The sequence below is a fragment of the Pararge aegeria genome, chromosome 15, assembly GCF_905163445.1.
Source record: "Pararge aegeria chromosome 15, ilParAegt1.1, whole genome shotgun sequence".
Classification (NCBI taxonomy): domain Eukaryota; kingdom Metazoa; phylum Arthropoda; class Insecta; order Lepidoptera; family Nymphalidae; genus Pararge; species Pararge aegeria.
The window spans coordinates 3364398-3370465 of NC_053194.1; the positions used below are offsets into that span (position 1 = coordinate 3364398).

General features: G+C 35.0%; 1 protein-coding gene across 1 annotated transcript in view; it reads right to left on the reverse strand.

Moving 5' to 3' along the window:
* LOC120629890 overlaps positions 1 to 2225 on the reverse strand; it is a 72119-nt gene extending 69894 nt beyond the window's left edge. Inside the window, exon 1 of the mRNA XM_039898967.1 lies at positions 2084 to 2225. The gene's annotated coding sequence lies outside the window, so the exon portion shown is untranslated. The remainder of the gene's footprint in view (positions 1 to 2083) is intronic.
* Between the last annotated feature and the right edge of the window lie 3843 nt (positions 2226 to 6068).

Consider the following 6068-nt stretch of genomic DNA (forward strand, 5'->3'; position numbering starts at 1 on the left):
GAAATTTCAGCTGCATTTATTGGTCTAAAAATATTTGCCGATGAACTGTTTGACACACAGATCCTTCTTCATCGATCGAGTTAATCGAATGGGAGGTATTCAGTTTCCACATTTGACAAACAACGACAATTATTCATTGTAAAGTCAACATCTCCTGAGGATGCTCCGGTTTCGGAGCGAAACGTGCGCAGAGGGTACATTGCCGAGGATCTGTTTGATATGGAGTATACGGATTGAAGAAATTATAAATAACACCATACAGATTCTCCCGCGGAGAAAATTAAGCTTAATTTTCATAATATATTATGGATTTCCGCAAAGTAACGCCTGCTTCTATCCAATATCTATTAGAATATATATATTTATACGAATAAATGAATTAAGTATGTTTAGAAAGGGATGCTTGTCATATGGTCCTTAGGTTAGGTTTGGTATACTATCGGTATGGAACAATATAAATCCTTCGCAATGAGGTAACTTTAGTATGATGTTAAAATATCTAAAGTGTTTTTTTTTATACGGTGCCGTCTCCTTGCAAAGTTTGGCAATCATTATGGCTATCTCTACTTTGGACACCGCTGCTTGGTGCTCTTTCCAAACCATTGTCTTCTTCATTCCTCTTTTTTTCTTATCCTAAGGTTGCCTGGCTGAGATCGCTGCTAAGCGATAAGGTTGCCTTATGTATACTGCTTTAGTCTTTGTTTTTTAAATTCTTCTTCTGCTTTTTTTTAATTTTTGTTTGAAAATAAAGACTTTATACGACAATTTATACGACAATTTATTAAATTGTCGTAGGTTTTTGGGTCATGATATTCTGCGACGTCCTTCTTCTACTGCCACTTTACCTTGTATGATAAGTTGAAGAAAGTTACTTTAAATAACAACTGATGGTACGTTTTAAGAGCATTATTTGCACGACAACGTCACTGTACTACTTGGCAAAGTAATTTACTATTATTTTTTAACTTAACTAGAAATCTTATGAGAAGGGTAAACCAATAATTAAATAATACTTAATCAAACTACACACGAGTTGGACAGACGACATAAGCCGCTGGATACCAGTGACACGAAACTGTAGCGACTGGACATCCCTACAAAAGCCGTATCTATCTGCAGTAGACGTCCTGTGGTTGAGATGATGGTGGTGAAGACGTTAAGCGGTGGCAGCTTCTTGCCCGCTATTAAATTTGTTTGGATCTCGAATCATTAGTATCATCTAGTAAAATGCAAACATTTATAAGATTGTGTCAATAGAGCGTGTGAAATTGCATCTTTTTGAATAAATATAATAGATACATTGATACAGATATATGCCAACAAAGACGTTCCGCAAGCGAAAGCGTTCTGATACGATTATGCCTGGAAGCTAATTAAGGCTGTACCTATGTATAATATTACTGCAATGCCCTTAACAAGTTTTTGCTCTACATAAACAATATACCATCCAAAGGCTTACTTGTAGTAAAATTTAAAATAAAACCTAGATAGATGGTCAGATAAATAAACAGACGGATAAAGTCTGAGAAATACCGATCTCTATTTATGTATTGAACACAAAAAATTACATGCATTCAGCGATTTCTAGCCATTTACGGTAAGTAGTGAGCTTTGTGTTCCTGAAACGTCCCAGGTTTGGAACCTGGCAAAATTTCGGAATAAATAATTTCTAAATTTGCAATGGTCTTTTTTGGGAGATTTTAAGCATGGCTATATACCAGCAAAGCTGGACCGCCAAGTATTTAAGCGATCTGGTACGATGCTAAGTAGAAACTTTTATGAGATGAAAGGGTCAGGCCCTATTAGAAAAGTTTTTTTTGCATCGTCGCTTTATAAATCTATAGTAAATAGAGTCTATATATAAACCTATTTAAGAACTTTATTTATTTTACGTGATAAAATTATCCATATAAATATTTAAAATACTAAATACATCTACAGATCGTACATAAACTACAGAAACGTACGCCTTACATATATAAAACCGTAAGAATATATACCTTATAAAAACTTATCGCTTTTTGTTACATAGTATCATTATAAACCATTAAAACTTTTATATTAAACGGCCATAAATACTCACAGATTAAAAAGAAAATCCGGTGTTTAGCCGTTCACAAAAAGTCACATAAAAAAGCACAGCTCTAACCACCTCAGTTTTCAAACGATTCAAGTTTTCTTTGGAGTAAATAGGTGTGAAAATTTCACAGAGCGACACGTACGCCCGCCTCGACGTCTGGGAGAGGACTGAGGTATATTCTACAATCTACATCGGTAGGAAAGTGATGCGAATTCAAAGCTACGCTATCAGTCCTTAGATTATATGGACGTTTTAGTGATCACCAAAAAGAGGTGTAGAAAAAAAAAGTTTTGTATGAAATACAAAATTTTCTACCAACTCTCTCTGCAGCGCGCGCGTCCTTCGAAATTTAACAATGTGGATACGTTCAAAACTTCTAGTATACTAAAAAATTAATGTCTGTAGAGTGTTTAGTTTTCTAAATGTATGTTTTATTCTTTAATAATAGAGATAGATATTAATACTAACTTAATTGAAAGTATTTTTGTTTTTTGTTTTATTTGGTTTTCTGTTACTTCGGTGGTATTTCCTGTAGCTGATTTTCAGCGATTGCAGCAAACAGTAGTCGGCCAGATCCCTTACTCCTCAGCATACACCAGATATTGCAGCGTGTTTGGGCTCAATAGAATCGCCATGTTAGATATTTGATAATCGAGGCCCCATAGAACAAAAAAGTCTAGCTCACGCAGCGGGTTCTTTAATTTTATTTAATTATTTCGTTTGTTCGTTTGTAATCATTAGATTATGAATCCGAAAATTGGCTGTTTATTTATTTGCTTCTTACATATATTTGGTCCAAAAACTGCAGCCATATTTACAAAAAATTGGCAAAGAAGCTCGGATTTTTAAAATGAATACAGGATAAGACTCAGTTATCCTAAGTTTATTTATTTGTTTGCTATTGCGTTTGGTCCAAAAAATGCAGCCATCTTGACAGAAAATTGGCAAAAAAGCTCGCATCTTTAAGATGAATATACGATAAAACTTAGTTATCCTATGTTCATTATAAAGATGCGAGTTCTTTTTTTTTTTTTGATTTCACTTCAAGTTAGCCTGCAATATTTTCTGGTGGCAAGTAATGATGAGTTGGCAAATAAGATGGCGGGCTGAACCCGGTGTAGGTTCGTAATTAGCACGCTGATTGCTCTCACCGGATCTCATCAAAGATCAGATCTGCACCAGATCAAACCGTAGACTTCTTTCGTTCTTTTTTTTAATAGTTATATCTGAAAGACCAAACGAATAGCCCATTTGATAGCAATAGAAAATCCATCAACCGAGGAACATTTTGCAGAGCATGTCAAAGTCAAATAAGTCAAATATTTCTTTATTCAAATAGGCACATAGATGGCACTTTTGATGCGTTATTATATACAAAATGTGTACATAGCAGTGAGTAGTGATGGCGATAACTACAATCGTAAACTTAAAACTAAAGCTACGAGGGTTCCAATCGCGCCCTGGTCTAAGAAGAAGCCCACAACAAACTTAGCCGGGTGTTCTTTTTGTTATCATCATCTCACATTGTCATTAGAAAATATTTAAGAAGCAACCTGGTTAGAGCAATTGTTTACACCCAAGCTTTGTTATCGTTTACGTAATCCTTTATACTATAATAGGACTTTTCTATAAGCTTTTGCTTAATACAAACTTTGAACTTCTTTAGTGTCATCCCCAAGATATCAACCGGTAATTTATTGTAAAATTGTATACAATTTCCTCTAAATGAATTGCTTATTTTGTGTAGTCTAGTGTACTGCACTGCAAGTTTATTTTTTCTTCTAACGTTCAAATTATTGCAGTCACATTTTCTTTTAAATTTTGATATATTTTTGTGAACATAACATGCAAGGCATGCTTCCTATAAATTACCACCGCGGACCATAAACTTGAGCCGTAGGTGTTTAGCCCCATGTGTCTGTAATTACACCGACAATCTCACCAACACCCTTGGGACCGAAACCAAGTAATGCTGTTTGGCAGCAGGATAAACATGGTTGTAGTACTTCCCCGGACGAGCCCTGTCACTATACCTTCATTACACTTCTTAGACCTCAGCACCCACCACTGCGCCAAAGATGTAGTCTTGTATCAACCAGGCACTCATAAACTCACCTACTCGTATGCTTCATAAAGTATACTATTTACAGGTATACCTACTATATAAATGCAAATGTACCGTGCACCCGGTTTAGATTATCAACAGCGGAATTTGCATCTCAAAAGGAGTTTTGTGCATTCGAACAACGTTACTAACTTGAACTGTTCGCCTTTTGGTGCGAATATCTACATGAAACAAGTATTCTACACAAATTCTACGAAACTTTTATTTCTATTTCTATATGCTAAGACCGTACTGTTTCGTAGAATGTTCATATTGTTCGGTGTATGCATTTCGGGCAAGGCAACTGTATAATTACTTTATTGTGCACCTTATCTGTCCATAGATTTTTGTTTTTATTTCACTTAATGTTGGCTGTTGACTGCAATCTCATCTGATGATGAATAACAATATATTATCACAATGTTTTAGGTAGAAAGAAATTATGCTAGTATTAAATCCGTCAATTTAGTTAAGTTTATCATCTTCGTCATCGTCATCATTAATCATCTTCGTTTCTGATCCGCACCGCTAGAATCTGGAATGCCCTTCTAGCTTCCATTTTCCCCAGTCCCTACAATATGAGTACCTTCAAATCAAGAGTGAATAGGCATCTTCTAGACAAGCGCGCTCCACTTTAGGCTGCATCATCGCTTACCATCAGGAGTGATTGCAGTCAAGCGCTAGTCTATAAACATCAAACAAAACAAACAGTTTACAGATTAATGTACATTTATGTACAATAATAGTGCGGAAAATACTAGAGGATGATGATGCACAAATAAAGATAAAATAAACTTACATACTACATAATTTCAACAATAAATATTTACACAAATATGTTTAACATATAAATATTAATAGATATACAATATGTCATAATAAATTTACTGTACTTACAAACTTTTGCATTAACACAGTTAAATAATATTTTTTCTATCGACTAAAGGGCTGCCAACGTAAGACGAGAAATATGTCTCCATGTATCACACAATCCTTTACTTAAATTCTAATACAAGAAATTCTTAGTATTTGTAATATTTAAACATCAATCTTTGCCAAATGACTGCTATTAAGTGGCACGATGCACCAATTAAAATAGTATCTTTATTAAGCAGTCTTTGCACAAGAAGCCATTTTAAATTGAGTTATTAGCTTTAAACTTTAAATAAATGAGCGGTTGTATACATTTTCCTCTTTGTCTTTCCATTTTCAAATTTATTTTTTATTTTTATCGACCTCTTTGGCACAGTTGCGAGAGTATGGTGTTATAAGTAGGAGGTCCTGAGTTCGAGCCCCAGCGTCGGAAATTTGCAAATTTATTGTTACGTACTAAGGTTCGAGGATTCTTCTCTTCATGTAATATTATAATTTCTGAATTTTCTCTTGTAGTCTGGTAGGATTCGGCTTTATTGTTACCCAACACGCGAGTGATTTAGCGTTACGGTACGATGCTGCGTCGCAACCAATTGTTTTCTGCCATACAGGCTTGCCCACTACCATCTCAGACTGAAAATATGAAATCATATAAAATTAACCAAAATAAAGTTGTGGAACAAAAAGTTACATTATCATGAATTCTCACGATCACTATGATCTCTTTTCTCCCTCTTTTGCTAGCCTTATATACGAGATACGTTGAAATGAGCAGTATTCATCGCCGGAGAAAGCATAAGGGCCTAATTTCGGGAGAGTCCACAAAAACGGCACCTTTGTTTTTATACTTGATTGATTGTCCTCTCGGCGGAATTAAGATGAGACTGAAATTGGGCGATCCGTCTCAAGACTGGCATAGATACAATTGATTGGATATCCCTTCTATATATTCATCTACATATTTGACGTACATTTTATGTAGGAAATCAATTGTATCATTTGCTGGAACTT